The sequence below is a fragment of the Hemitrygon akajei genome, chromosome 4 (assembly GCF_048418815.1).
Source record: "Hemitrygon akajei chromosome 4, sHemAka1.3, whole genome shotgun sequence".
In the NCBI taxonomy this organism is placed as follows: Eukaryota; Metazoa; Chordata; class Chondrichthyes; order Myliobatiformes; family Dasyatidae; genus Hemitrygon; species Hemitrygon akajei.
Genome location: NC_133127.1, coordinates 156,710,235 through 156,726,905, shown reverse-complemented (window position 1 = coordinate 156,726,905; position 16,671 = coordinate 156,710,235).

Below are 16,671 nucleotides of genomic sequence, written 5' to 3'. Positions count from 1 at the left end.
AGCAGTATTCTGCACTGGCTCCTTAACCACTTTCCCCTTCCTGACTGTCACCCAGTTTCCCGTGCCCTGCATCTTGGATGTAACTATCTCTCTATTTGGCCTGCGTAACACCCGCCCCCCCCCCCCCCCCCCAGTCTCCCGAATGATCTGGAGTTCTTCTGGTTCCAGTTCCAACTCCTCAAAGCGGAGTGATAGAAGCTGCAGATGGATCCTCTTCTTGCGGTTGTAGTGGTCAGGGACACTGGAGGTCTCCCTGCCTTCCCATATCCTGCAAGAGGAGCATTGCACTGTCCTGCCTGTCATCTCTACCTGGCTGATCAGATATAAAGAAAAGAAGGAAAAACTTGAACTTTTCTTTTCCTGAGTGAAGCCTCTCTTTGCTGAGGCGTCAAAGAGCTAAAGCCTTAAGGTCACCACTCTGACTCTGTCCACTCAGACGATGGCCACTACGCTTGCCCCTCCCTTCCTTTAATTTGTTCTTACTAATTAATCCCAAATGCCGATTGGCCACTGTTTGGAGGGCTATGGTCCAAGTGCAAGTCACTGGGACTAGGCAGATTAATAGTTCAGCACAAAATAGATGGGCCAAGAAGCCTGTTTCTGTGCTGTAGTGTTTGATGACTTAATGACTCTCACATTCAATTTCAGGATATTCCATGTAAAGTAGATATTCCATCTTAATTTTGTTTTACACCTGGAAAAAAATGCAAGTTGCTCCCTGTTGTGAAGTTATGAAAGAAAATATTGCCAAGCGCATTTGACAGAAGTTCCTCCACTATCTATTTCTCCAACAGATCTTGCAAGTACAACAAAAAACTTTTTTTTTTAGTTACAATGATGTCAAAAAGATTTCAAACCACATCAAGGTGTTAATGATCATGCTTTGCATGCCCCTGCCTGCTTAAAGAAAGCACAGGGAGAGGATATGAATCTTTGGGACAGCTGGGTTTGCTAAATACCTGAAATAGGACTCTAATATAATATAAACAACCTGAAGGAAAATATTTGTGCCTTAGACAGCTTTTCTTTCTCACTGAGAAATGTATTTTCAGTTAAATAATTGAATTCGCTTCCATGGCAGGTGAATGATCAAGTTTCATCAAGCAAATAGATGGGCCATTAAAGCAGCCATTAAAATTAATCCTTTTGTTCAGACAGGCAGAACTCAGAGTCAGCAGGTGGTAGAAGAGTCAGAGAGGCTAAAGAATTCAATCGATATTTTTCCATCTCTTCATAAAGCCCACATATAATCTGACACTTCCACCTCATTTTTTCCTATTTTTGAATTCACTTCATGTTTGACTGCTTCCGAAAGATAGTGAATCAGCAAAGAAATCAAGATAGAAGCACTGTTTTTATTTCCATCTCTCACTCAAACACCTTTGCCTTTATTTTCATATTTATTTATTTCAGATCTTAACAAGACAGGCAGCACTGTTGCAGAGGTAGCAATGTCTAGTATGTACATGGTAATGCCTGAAATTTTTCTGTGTCTTTTCTACCTGAGATAATGGAGAACATTTTTGCTCTTATATCTCCAAAAGGAATGCTCACATTGTCTGTATCTTTGTAATCATCTATCCTAACCTCGAGATCGGGATATGCTTCAGCAGATCGCACAGTATTTTCAAAGCATATGTTTGAAGAATGCAGACAATTTGCAACTAAAGGAACCACACAGTAAAGATAGCCAGCTCAACTTTCCGCCATTCCTTTGATCTTGTCGAGGGACTTTGAAAGTCCCACTTGCTGGATATCCAGTTGTCTATATTCCGCAGTTTTCTGCTTCTATGGACGGTGGATACCAATAAGTTCTCTGGAGTTAAACTAATATGGCCCAAGGAAGAAACCCTGAAGGATATCCACTAAGGGTAAAGAATACAATGAGAAATTATAGAGGGCTTTGACAAGTTTGCAAGAACTGGCTCATGATGATAGGGAATGTAAAATTACACTTTTATTTATGTTTCCAGGTGTGGAAAAGGAAAGGAATGCAGCAAAAGAAATGAAAGGAAAAACAAACAGTTAGCAGTTTGATTTAAAAACATTTATACTTACTTCATAAATAAAAGAAAAATCTTTCAGAGTAAAAGGACTTATAGTGCTGTGTAAAAGGCTTTGGCACATACATACAGCTAGGGTGCCTAAGACTTTTGCAGAGTACTGTCAGTCCTTTTATTCTGAAAGTTTTGTTTTCTTTCTGGCAAGTTCATTAGATTCCAAACAATTGGTTCATTGATCATTACAGAATGTCTCTCTGGTGCTTTCCACTCCCACCCCTTTCCCTTCCCCTTTTCCCAATCATGATACCCTCTTCCTGCCCACTTCCCACTCACAGTCCGCAATAGAGACTCGTATCGGAATCTGGTTTATCACCACTCACGTATGTCATGAATTTGGGGTTTTTTTGCAGAAGAGTACACTGCAATATATTAGATTATGACATATATAGCTAGGATGCTTAAGACTTTTGCACAGTAGTGTAGATGACAAAGGCAAGGAATGACAATGACGATGAATGCACTAGAAATTCACTTTTCAGGGCCCAAGAGGCTTATTGCCAACCTTGGATTTCTAGCACAGCTGTATGAAATTTCCAAATGATCAGAGTTGTTTTTGACAAAGTTAGATGTCTGACCAATAATCCTTGCTCAACTTTTTATTGCAAATAAGTAAACAGTGGGGTGTTGTAAGCTCATGGTTGATCAATATTAGACAACAGGGTTATGTTATGTTAATTGTCCTGCATCAAACCAGACAATTTACTGCCTGTTACACAGCTGGCATTTAGGGCAACAATTAAGGTCCTCCATCTTTGCCAGAGGGTATTGGTTTTCACTACTGTCAGTCATGCAAGTCCCAGCTGGAGACTCAGGAATGCCACTACACTCAGATGTAGAAGGATTCTTCTTCGCCAATTCCATAACAACGCTGTTTTACCAGTCAGGGTCATTAGCCCTGAGCTAAACCCTTGTACTTGGAGGACCGGTGGACCACTCTTAGTCTGGCCTCTACCCTTTCACCTGTTTGGCATTAGTGACCTTACCAAGACACAAAGCGTAATGCCTTGACTCCAACCAACATACCCCTCTGGATCATTGAGGCACACAAGCCTCCAAACCCTAGAAGGTTTTGGTCCCTTTGGAGGAAATCAGAAAACACTGGCTAAGTTATTTGCACCATTGTGTCAGAGTTCAAGGAAGCTTGTAGACCAGACTGATATTCCCAATTAGCACATCATACACAGGTATAGATGATCAATCAATAGTCGTGACAGAGTATCAACCCTCTCAGCATTCATTTTGGGTGTCTGAGATCTTTATCCCCAGAAGATTTTTGGCCATCTGTGTGAATTATTTTGTCCAGCAAAAGTATATGAAAAATGTAGATAATGTCAACTAGTAGCAAAAACAGTATAAATATAGTAAGCACTGGGGACTGTTAGGAATCTCAAGGAAAAGGATAGAAAGATGTGGTGACAGAAAGAAGAACTAGATTTCATTCCTCAACCTTCTTATTCTGCAGCAGACAACTTGTTCATCTCCTATTCATTGGTACGTTCTTTTAGTTTATAAGAATTGTATCTTGCTTTGGAAATCCTGTGTAGTTTATAAATCTTTTGTAATTTGGAATTCTTTTCAATCAGAAATTCTCTCTGAGATTAAAATGTATATTAAGATCTACTTGTCTAAATTCAAATATGTATCATTAAACATAAAATAAACTACCGAAGGGTCTCGGCCCGAAAGGTCGACTATACTCTTTTCCATAGAATCTGTCTGGCCTGCTGAGTTCCTCCAGCATTTTTTGTTTGGATATCCAGCATCTGCAGATTTTTTCTTGTTTTTAAATTGTGTTTAAACTATTTCATTAGCTGGGAGTATTGTCCCCTTGATAGGGAGGGCGTACTCACCAATTAAATAGTGGGTATTGGCTGCAGAGACTAGACCGGGAAATTAGGTAGTCTTTTAAGAGTAGGTTGATGTAGTATAAACCTCCCTATAGCAAAGGTACTTGTAGATACCTATATCAGATACAGTTTAGAACCTCATTTTGAGTTTAAGACTTAGTGGACAGTGAACCTGATGCCATCATAAGAAAACCATACAAATACCAAGATCCAAGGTAAGTATACAGTGCTTTAAAAAAAAGTGGATAAAATAGTTGAAAATGACACCAAAGGATTAGCAGCTTGTTTTGCACCTAGTCAATTTTAATCTGTTGAATAGTTAGGTGCCTTACTGGCACCTATTGAACTGGCAGTTGATTCTTGGAAAGATAGAGGAAGCTACAGAACGTATTGTTCTATGCAGGCATCTTTCTCATTAAAAAAGCAGCCAAAGCTAACTGTATGCTAAAGACCACTCGGAGAGTACGTTAAGCAGGAACTTGGGAACATAAATTGGGAGCGGATGTTCTCAGGGAAATGCATGGCAGAAATGTGGCAAATGTTCATGGTACATTTGCATGGCATTCGGCATAGGTATATTCCATTGAGGAGGGAAAGGATGGTAGGGTAAAAGCACCAGGGTGTACAAAGGATGTAGAAAATCTAGTTAAGAAAAAAAGAAAAGCTTACAAAAGGTTCAAGAAATTAGGTACTGTTAGAGGATGAGCCGTATAAGAATAGGACCAATCAGGAGTGAGAGTGGAAACATATGTTTGGAGTCCGAGGAGGTAGCAGAGGTACTTAATGAATACATTGCTTCAGTATTCACCAGGGGAAGGACCTTGGCAATTGTGGGGATGACTTAAAGCGGACTGAAATGCTTGAGTGTATAGACGTTAAGAAAGGGGGTGTGCTAGAGCTTTTGAAAAGCGTTAAGTTAGATAAGTCACCAGGACCGGATGAGATATTCCCCTATTCCCCAGGCTACTGTGGGAAGCAAAGCAGGACATTGCTAAGCCTCTGGCGATGACCTCTGCATCATCAATCGGGATGGGGGAAGTATCAAAAGATCAAAAGGTTGCAAATGTTGTTCCCCTGTTCAAGAATGGGAGTAGAGATAACCCAGGAAATTATAGACCAGTGAGTCTTACTTCAGTGGTGGACAAGTTGTTGGATAAGATCCTGAGAGGGAGGATTAATGAGCATTTGGAGAGACAAAATCTGATTAGGGATAGTCATCATGGCTTTGTCAAGAGCAGGTCATGCCTTACGAGCCTGATTGAATTCTCTGAGGATGTAACAAAACACATTGATGAAGGTAGAGCAGTAGGTGTAGTGTATATGGATTTCAGCAAGGCATTTGATAAGGTTCTCCATGTGAGGCTCATTCAGAAAGTAGAGGCATGGGATCCGAGGAAGCCTTGCTTTATAGATCCAGAATTGGCTTGCTAACAGAAGGTAAAGAGTGGTTGTGGATGGTTCATATTCTGTATGGAGGATGGTGACCAGTGGTATTCCACAGGGATCTGTTCTGGACCCCTCCTTTTTGTGATTTTTATAAATGACCTGGATGAGGAAGTAGAAGGGTGGGTTAGTAAGTTTACTGATGACACAAAAGTTTGGGGTGTTTTGGATAGTCTGAAGGATTGTCAGAAGTTACAACGGGATATCGATATGATGCAGAACTGGGCTGAGAAGTGGCAGATGGAGTTCAACCCAGATAAGTGTGAAGAGGTTCATTTCAGTAGGTTAAATTTGAAGACAGAATATAATATTAATGGTAAGACGGATTGAGTTCGAGAGCAGTGAGGTAATGTTACAGCTATATAAAACACTGGTCAGACCCCACCTGAGGTACTGTGTTCTGTTCTGGTCACCTCATTACAGGAAGGATGTAGATACTTTACGGAGTGCAGAAGAGATTTACAAGGATGTTGCCTGGATTGGAGAGCTTGTCTTATGAGAATAGGCTGAGTGAACTTGGCCTTTTCTCCTTGGAGCAACGGAGGATGAGAGGTGACCTGATAGAGGTGTATAAGATGGTCAGAGGCATTGATCGTGTGGATAGCCAGAAGTTTTTTTCCCGGGGCTGAAATGGCTAACACGAGGGGGCATAGTTTTAAGGTGCTTGGAAGTAGGTACAATGGGGATGTCAGAGTAAGTTTTTCACACAGAGAGTGACGGGTGCGTGGAATGCACTGCCAGCGACTGTGGTGGAGGCAGATACAATAGGGTCTTTTAAGAGACTTTTAGATAGGTGCATGGAGCTTAGAAAAATAGAGGACTCTGCGGTAGGGAAATTCTGGGCAGATTCTAGAGTAGGTTACATGGTCGGTACAACATTGTGGGCCAAAGGGACTGTAAAGTGCAGTAGATTTTCTATGCTTTTATGTTTCTAAGCTGAAAACTATAAAGTTAAGTATCCTTATAGCAAAAATTAGCACAATGAACATTCAATAGCGAACAAATAAATTAAAGTTCAAAGTTCGAAGTACATTTATTATCAAAGTATGTGTATATTGTACAACCTTGAGATTTGTCTCCTTGCAGACAGTTACAAAGAAACCCATAGAGCCCATTCAAAAATGACCATCAAACACTCAATGTGCAGAGAAAAAGCAAATTGTGCAAACAATAAAAGTAGGCAAATAACATTCAGAACTGAAGTTGACGAAAGTGAGTCCACAACCATGAAGCCAGTTGTCACTGCGGCTGATTCAGGAGCCCATTAGTTGCAGGCCACAGCCTCAGATCAGCACAGAGATAAGTAAACCTTGAAGAGCAGTAAGCTGAACCAGTACACTCCTCGATTCCAGCCCCGACACCCTGACCTTTTCAATCTGGCCCAGTGCTTAGATCATCCAAACCTCAAGTCATTTTTCGCTCTCAGGCCCAGGCCCTGACATTTCAATACGCCCTCGGGCCCAGAGCCCACTGCCACGATTCGACCTGTACCCAACCTTTCCAATTCCACCCAATGCTTAAATAGATCAAACATCGTGTCTTTCCTTTTCCTCAAGCCTGGGCCCGGGCTGCTGCAATTAGCCCAAATTTTGTGGAAATAGTTAAAAGGTGTAAAAAAAACAAACTACCATTTAACTGAGTAACAATTTATGTACTTAAATGAAATACAGAACAAATTAGAACACTACCAATATCTCTACGAACTCTGTATTAATTCCTAATAGATATTGACAGAGGAATTCATCTGCCAGGTTCTTTTAGTTGAATGTAAATGAAAAATATCAGTGCAGACAACTAGTGCAGTAAATGGACTGCCTTCATATAATGCTTTTGATGATTGCATCCTCCAAATCTTCATTTTCATGGTAACATTCAAATTGATTGTTGATACCTTCATCATTCTTAACTTGCTGCAGAAGTAAAATCATTTCATTTTCACTCCCAGCCTTTTCTGGCATCTCCAAGCCTGAATCCTTGAAACCGCAGTGAGCAAAATAGTATGGAATTGCCTTACTGTTTATTTCTTGCCAGCCACCAGTGACAAAAATCACTGCTTTTTGAACTCAAATACACACAACTGATTACTCTAAGCACAGAGTAGTGTCTAATGGCTACACAAGTACATGGAACTGACAATAGTTAGAAACGGTTTGGAAACAGTCTCCTGCCTCAATTAAGTGGCATAGTGTCCCAAGTAAACAAAGGGGGTCCCGGCTATTTACTGAATTTAGTTTTTGTTCTTTATGAGTTGTCCCAAATACTAAAAGGCTGCCCCAATTAAACAATAGCCCAATTAATTGGAATCCACATTATTCCCATCTCTGATTACAAACTATCTGTAATACCACCCTTTACAAAGTGTTCTCTTGTAATGGACTGAAACGTGACAGCCAACGTGTAAAAAGCATGGCCTGAAAAGACAATAGGATAAGTTACCAGAAAGCTGTGACTGAGTGGTTTTGGAGGTAAGACTTGGCCAGGCCTTCAAGATGAATGCTGCTCTTCACCAAAAAGCACCAGTAGGCATTTTGCTCCAACTTTTCAGGTCATTCAGGACCCCAGTTCGATCTTTTAATTCAAAAAACACCTCTATTAAAACAGCAGAGATTTTAAAACTCTACTAGAAAGTTGCAAAGATCATTTCACTGCTCCCCACAGTCTATATTTGCTAAAATTCTTCACTTGGGTGTAATTGGGCTCATTGGGCTGGAAGAACCTGTTACTGTGCTGCATCTCGAAAGAAAAATAAATAGTGATATCTTTGTCATTTTGTAGAGTGGATTTGCACTGGTTTTGTAGTTACTAGCATCTGATTAATACAAGTGAAATTCAGATCCATTAGGAACCTCGTTTAGAACTGACAGGTGATACTGAAGTACTTAACTTCAAAAACATCACACTATCCAGAATAATGCTGTGCAGGTGTCTGTGCTTAGTTGCTCTTTTCAAAGGGCAAGTCTTTTGGAAAAAAAAAGATTTGTCTTAGCACTAAAATAGTGATGATTTGCGCCTGACTCAATTACTAAAATTGCTTAAGCTTCTATGATCAGGAAATTCATTAATGGACTATTTTGTGAATTGAGCAAAGCTAAAGTGCTTTATTTGTAGCTTAGTGGGTTAAGGTTACCAGCAAAGAAAGGATGTCTCGTGTTTTACTCCCAGATCAGTGCTAGGCAGTTGACCTCTAACTAGGCTTGTTCTGTGATGGCCTCATTGCCAAAAGGTTTCAGCACCTCATATTCAACTAGATTTCTTAACTCCATTGCAACAGATCTTATAGGGGAGACTGTCAAACAATTTTCTGCCATTCATTATAAGAATATGTGAAAAGAAAACAGGAGTAGTCCATGCAGACCCAACCATTCCCCCTCCCCATCCCCAAGCTTCGTTCACCACTGCTGACCCAATCATAACCTCAGCTTGTTTCCCGCCTGTTCTCCACTACCCTTGACTCTCATTAGACTAACAGTTTATCAATCAAAATCTATTCAATCAACCTTAAATCTGTTCAACGGTTCAGTCACTAGGATGAACAGTGGTGTTTGATGGTCTCGCTATGGCTTTGCTATTGCTTGCACGGTGGGTGGTGGGAGTGCTGATGCTTTCTGCTGGAATATGTGGGGAAGGGGTAGTTTGATGCTTTACTGCTGCTTGTGCATCAGAGGGGACGCTTTGGGCTTCTACATCTTTCTGCCATTCATTCTTTGGGTTTTTTCTGTTTCGGGGATGTCTGCAAAGAGTAAGTATTTCACGTTGCATACTGTATACATTCTCTGATATTAAATGGAACCATTGAATCATTGAATGATTCTAAACTATCTTAAAGAAGAAATCTCTCATCTCCATTTTATAACAAACATTCGAATTCTCCTCTCACCAGCTATAAAGTCATGTCCCCTCACAATCTTGTATGTTTTAATCAATTCACCTCTTATCCCCTGTACGTTCTTCATAAAACAACACCTTCATCCCAGAAGTCAATCTAATGCACTGTCTTTGAATTGCCTTCAATGTAATTACATACCCCCCGCAAAAAAAATCAAAATTATATGCTCTATACTAGAGATAGTCCCACCAAAGCCCCGCGCAGTAAAGATAGTTTAGCATGTTTTTCATTTCAGACGGCAGTACTGTAGCTGACCTCCTGTTACATTTTCATCCTTTACATAACATCTGTTTTGCTGTACTTTTCCACTGAGATGTTTATGGGATTCTGCAAATACGACCTTTCGTTTTCCAGCTGTATAATCCTTCTTAAGTTGATTTACTGAGCCAGTTATGTTTCGTGAAAAAACTTGAATATGCTAAGACCTGAAACAGAGATTGAAACTTTTCTTCACTAAATGTTATTTCATGAATGGAACACTGTTCATTTTCTGCACCAGCCTAACCTTCTACCAACTCTGCAATTTAACTGACCTGCTTCTCCTTATGTACTCATTCACAACTAAGAATTTAGTTGTAGGGAAACTACCTTGTTTATATTGCTGAGATCTCATTACCAACCTCAGCATTGCATTCTAGCTTGCATGCTTTCGGAAACTTCCAGGCCACAGAGATGGCCAATGCAGCCTCTATTGTCTCAGTGGAGAGACTGGTCATCTGCTTCCTCCACTTTCTCCCATGATCCACTCTCCTCTTTCAGATTCTTCTTTCTTCACCCCTTTGCTGCAATTCCAGTTCACTGGTTCATTAGCAAGACTGAGGGCGGGGTGGGGAGGGAGGCTCTATGATGTTTCAGTTGTGGCAAGACTAGGCCCTAGGCCCAGGGCACATTGTTGCCTGTTGCAGTTGCCCAGGGAGTAGAGCACGCTGGAATCTATACTGGGTGAGGGCCATCCCCTCCTGTCGGTGCAGCCCTCCAGGTTCAGTTGGTATAGGAACAACTTGGATCAGGACAATCTAGAGTCACGCCACTCAGGGACTTTGGCTATATATTTTTTGTGACAGCATGTTTTTCTGAATTGACATGTGCTATTTGCGCAGTGTGCTGTTGGTAAAGTGTTTTGCTCCTTGGCCACAGAGGAACGCTGTTTCATTTGGCTATATTCATGGATGTTTGAATGATGATTACACTTGAGCTTGAACTTGAAGTTCACCTATCACTTCTCACTTCATTCCCCCCCCCCCCCACCTCAGCCACCCACTTTCTGCTCACCTGGTTTCACCTATCATCTGCCAGTTTTTACACCTTCTTTTCCCCCACCTTCTTATTCTGGTTTCTTCCCCCTTCCTTTCCAGTCCTAATGAAGAGTCTCAGCCCAAAGCGTTGACTATTAGATGCTGCATAGATGCTTCCCGAGCTGCTGAGTCCTCCAACATTTTCGATATGTTGCTCCGGTTTTCCAGCATCTGCAGAATCTCTTGTGTTTATGATTTGTTTCCAGTTTCCTGTATTAATCATGACGAAACCCTTTGGCTAACTTGTTAGGGCAGTAATGTATGCTTTGGCCATGCAGCCAAGCAGATGCAAAGTTGGCAGGTTACTATGTGAATCATCAGCATCATAGCCTAGTTGATGGATGCAGTCTAAATTACAGAAAACAGATACTGGGACCTTGGCATTTAGGGGCAGGAACAATACATTGCTACACAGGCGTTGCTTGAAGCTTCCCTGCAGGATTGTTCATGGTGATTGGAAAGGCAATGTCGGGCATATTTGCAAGACTTTATTGCTGGGCGCAGAGTTTGAGAAACCTAAAGGACTCACGTGGCAAAAGGTGGGGCTTCAATCAAGCCTGCTCCGTTTCCTTTCAGATATGAAGACTCGTTGGTCACAGCTCTAGGTCTCACGAGGAAAAGGAAGAGAGGGCCAACATTTGGTGGAGGAGGAGAGAGAGAAAGCCTTTGATCTGGAGACCATGTTTTCCAAAAATGCATCTGCATTCATTTGACAAAATAGCAATGACTGAGGTCACGACTTCTCGGTGGAGACATCTACTCATCTTCAGCAGAGATTACCTCTCATGGTCATGAAATTAAGTCACATTGAAATCCACCTCTCCAGTTATTAGGCAGTCCTGGAGATTCAAAAGGCTTCTCACAATTTGCAGTGCACCTCCACATAGTATACATGAGGGGAGAAGAATACAATATTAGAGGACATAGGTTTGAGGTGATAGAAGAAAGATTTAAAAGGGCAACTTTTCACATAGAATGGTGGGTACTGTATATGGGATGAGCTGCCCGACGAAGTAGTAGATGTAGGTACAATTACAATGTTTTAAAGACATTTGGACAGACACATTGATAGGAATTTTTTAAAGGGATATGGCTCTTTAAGGTTGTCATAGCTAGGGTAAGCTCCCACTACCTATTAAACACTCCCAATGGTGCGCAGCTGAAATAGCCTCTGACAGCTAAGTCCAGCTCCTGACCTTCACATGTGGTTTAACTACTAAGCTCGGTTTAACGAAGGGCCTACTGTAGAGAGATAGGGGCCAAATACAGTCAAGTAGGGCTGGCGCAGGTAGGCAGATTAGTCAGCATGCACAAGTGGGGTTGAAGAACCCTTTCGCATGTTGTATCTCCATGACTCTACTCAGCAGGTCTGGTAGAGAAATAAACACAATTAACATATCAGAAATGGAAAAAGTGAGAAATCACTTTGTTTTAAGTTGCAAAGGGGAGGAGTAGAAGAAACAAAGGGATATCTGTGATACGGTGAAGACCAAGAGGGTCTGAATGACACCAAAGGTAGTAGTCTCACTTGAGAGAAGATAGTATATGTCTATTAGTCATATCTGATCTGTCTGGAGATTATATAAGCGAAGGGATGTGAGGAAAACAGAAGAAAAGAAAACATAGCTGAATGCATAACTCCACTGTTAATAATTTGAAACAAAAGAGTTTGCTGGAAATATTCAGCAGAACTGCCTGGTTTTGACTCAAAATAAGAAGCCCAGATATCTGAAATGTGGCTAAAGGCTAAAGGCTGCAATGTGTTTTGCTGACAGTCATGGGCTGAAACATTGTGGTGAACTACATATACCTGTCTGGACTGCTCCTGTGGCTCCTCCCACATACCCTGCTGACTGCTCCTGTGGCTCCTCCCACAGACCCCTGCTGACAGCTCCTGTGGCTCCTCCCACAGACCCTGCTGACTGCTCCTGTGGCTCCTCCCACAGACCCCTGCTGACAGCTCCTGTGGCTCCTCCCACAGACCCCTGCTGACTGCTCCTGTGGCTCCTCCCACAGACCCCTGCTGACAGCTCCTGTGGCCCCTCCCACAGACCCCTGCTGACTGTTCCTGTGGCTCCTCCCACAGACCCCTGCTGACTGCTCCTGTGGCTCCTCCCACAGACCCCTGCTGACAGCTCCTGTGGCTCCTCCCACAGACCCTGCTGACAGCTCCTGTGGCTCCTCCCACAGACCCCTGCTGACTGCTCCTGTGGCTCCTCCCACAGACCCTGCTGACTGCTCCTGTGGCTCCTCCCACAGACCCTGCTGACTGCTCCTGTGGCTCCTCCCACAGACCCCTGCTGACAGCTCCTGTGGCTCCTCCCACAGACCCTGCTGACTGCTCCTGTGGCTCCTCCCACAGACCCCTGCTGACAGCTCCTGTGGCTCCTCCCACAGACCCCTGCTGACTGCTCCTGTGGCTCCTCCCACAGACCCTGCTGACTGCTCCTGTGGCTCCTCCCACAGACCCTGCTGACTGCTCCTGTGGCTCCTCCCACAGACCCCTGCTGACAGCTCCTGTGGCTCCTCCCACAGACCCTGCTGACTGCTCCTGTGGCTCCTCCCACAGACCCCTGCTGACAGCTCCTGTGGCTCCTCCCACAGACCCTGCTGACTGCTCCTGTGGCTCCTCCCACAGACCCCTGCTGACTGCTCCTGTGGCTCCTCCCACAGACCCTGCTGACAGCTCCTGTGGCTCCTCCCACAGACCCTGCTGACTGCTCCTGTGGCTCCTCCCACAGACCCCTGCTGACAGCTCCTGTGGCTCCTCCCACAGACCCTGCTGACTGCTCCTGTGGCTCCTCCCACAGACCCCTGCTGACTGCTCCTGTGGCTCCTCCCACAGACCCTGCTGACTGCTCCTGTGGCTCCTCCCACAGACCCCTGCTGACTCCTCCCACAGACCCCTGCTGACAGCTCCTGTGGCTCCTCCCACAGACCCCCTGCTGACTGCTCCTGTGACTCCTCCCACAGACCCCTGCTGACTGCTCCTGTGGCTCCTCCCACAGACACCTGTATAAAGGCGACTGTGGCCTGTTGCCCTGCCTCATTCCCCAGGATGTAGTGTTGTTCATTCTTCCAGTCAATAAAAGCCGATACCTCGCTTCCTACGTCTCAGAGTGAGTTATTGATGGTGCATCAAACATTAACTCTGTTTCTCACTCCAAATATGCTTCCTGACCTTCTGAGTATTTCCAGAATACTTTTGTTTTATGTTGGGATCACTGTGATCACTAGGACAAGCCGGGCATGCGATACCTTGTAACAAGTGAAACAGTCTTTGATTCTGCCGAATAAAGTACTTTTACCAGTTTCAAATCATGTGATGGATTTCTCGCTCTCACCTGAATAGTTGTAACTCCAACAACATTTAAGAAGTTTGAAATTGCCCAGGATGAAGCAGACTGCTTCTTTAGAACTCTCTTTTCCACCCAAACAATTCCCCTTCTCCATTACCAGCTAGTTTGTAATATATTATCTACAAAATGCAGAGGAGCATGTCACAAAGGCTTCTTTGAAAGAACTTCCCACCTCTGTAATCTTTTCTACCTAAAAGGGACAAAAACAAAATGTAGATTTAAAAATAGTTGATGCAATTTTCATTCCAAGAAGAACATAGCACCCTGACTTGGAAAATTCTATCAGCTGATCAAAATCCTGGAACTCTTCTTCCAGCACAAAAGGACTATCTTCACCACATGAACACGCTAGCTCAAGGAGGCAGCACCCAAATACATACTCAGGCAAAATTAGAGATGTTCGTTAAATGATGGTTTTGCCAGCAATGCGCAGATCCCCTCAATGAACAAAAGCAAAGTTGCCAGTTTGTGCACTTGGAAGTTGCTACAGCATGTGGCGGGATCCCTGTTGGTGGGTTAATAGGACAGAGAGCACTTGGTAAATGCACTCCTTACACACTCTCATCCACACACACACACACACAAACATTGCCTTGTCATTCTGCTGTCATTGCGGTGAGTGTACACACTTTAATGTCTTCCCCAGTGTATTCTCATAATTAACCCACTGGTTCCCCCCCCCCACCCCCCCGCATTGCTACATACATTCAGAGTCAGACTATTTTCACTCATTTTTGATGCACCTAATAAACACCTTTGCATTGCAGTGCTACGAAATTTCAGACATTTTTTGGTAAAATTAAGGGTCATAACCCATGTTTTTAAACAGATATGATACTGAAGAACTCATTCATTGGTTTTGAGTTTGTGTGACTTATTTGAGTTTCCTGAGACACTGAGACTAAGTCCTTAGTTTCTGAATCCTGGAACTGGCAGCCTAGTTTATCTGGCACCGATGTTTTCTAAGACCTCAGCTTGAGAGCGTCTGGCCACTTTTGGACGTTGCGTTTGTCCCTTTTCTTTGATTCCATGAAGACCTCCAGTGCAGCATGGCCCACTGTCTTTGCATGCTGCGCCACTATTTTCAAAGCTAGAATGAGTTATAGTCAAAGCCATAGCCACAGTCCTCCTCTTCCTGATGCCAACTGGCTTCCATTTATTGGTCATAAATTGGGGTATCGGTTTATCAATCCCCTCTGCTCCATCTGCCTCAGGTGGAACTTCCCAGTGGCCAAACATTTTAATTCAGATCCTCATTCTCATTCTGACATGTCAGTCCATGATCTCCTCTTGTGCCAAGATGAGGTTATCCTCGGGGTGGAAAAGCAACACCTTATATACCATCTGGGTAGCCTCCAACTTGATGACATAAATATTGATTTCTCCTAATAAAAACATTTCCCACTCCCCTTTCCTCTATTCCCCTCCTTTTCTCACCTGTCTATCACTTCCCCCTGGACCCCCTTCTTCTTCCCTTACTCCTATAGTCTGCTCTCCTCTCCTATCAGATGCATTCTTCTCTAACCCTTGACCTTTCCTGCATACCTGGCTTCTCCTATGACTTTCCAGCTAGCTTTCATCCCATCCCCCCACCTTTTAATTCTGGCTTCTTCCCTCTTCCTTCTCAGTCCTGAAGGATGGTCTCAGCCTGAAACATCGACTGTTTGTTCATTTCCATCTATGCTGCCTGACCTGCTACTTCCTCCAGCATTTTGTGTGCATTGCTTAAGTAATACTAGATATTTTGGAACAGCATCTATGAGTAATGATTGATTACACCCATATTCCGGGATTCTGGAAATGAAAGGGTTATCATGCAAGGAATGTTTGATAGCTCTGGGCCTGTACTTGCTGGAACTTAGAAGGATGAAGGGGGATCTCATTGAAACCTTTTGAATGTTGAAAGGCCTAGGCAGAGTAGGTGTGGAAGGACAAGAGAGCTCAGCATCAGGATGGAGGGGCCTCCATTTAAACAGAGATGCGGAGAAATTTCTTTAGCCAGAGGGTGATGAATGTGTGGAGTTTGTTACCATAGGCAGTTGTGGAGGCCAGGTCATTAGGTATATTTAAGGCAGAGTTTGATAGGTTCTTGGTTGGATGGCCAAAAGGATCAGCCGTGATTGAATGGCAGAACAGACTTGATGGGCCAAATGGCCTAATTCCATTCCTATATCTTATGTTCTTATATTCACTGGTTATTCAATTTATCGTCACAGAACAGCACAGAAATAGGCTCTCCATTCAATCAAGTCCATGTCAATTATTAATCACTCATCCACACCAGTCCCATTTACCAGCACTTAGTCCACAGTTTTCTGTGTTTTAGTGATTCAAGTGCTAAGTTTCAAATGTGAGAATATCTGTCTTCATCACCTTCTCAGGCAGTGCATTCCAGATTGCAGCCAGCCTCCAGATCAAACTTTTCTCCCCCACACTTACTCTTCACCTTTAAACTATGCTTCCCCAATCCCCAAATTTTCAAGGACAGGCTTACATCCAGAACAAATTCCTGGCAGATGTAACTCCCAGTATTTTGTTAGTCCTAACAAATCCTTCTTCTGCTAACTGCACACCCACCTCTGACTGGATTGTTCAGTACTGGACAGTGCCAGCTGACTTGAGCATGAACTGGACAAGCATTGATTCTCAGTCCTTAGCTTCTACTTTGGCCATGTCTATAAAGAGAAAAGGGGAGAAAGGATAGGGATTACCTTTCAGAAGGATTTTGCAGGAGAGGCAAAAGAGTATCACGATGTCAATGCAAAATACAATCAGAGG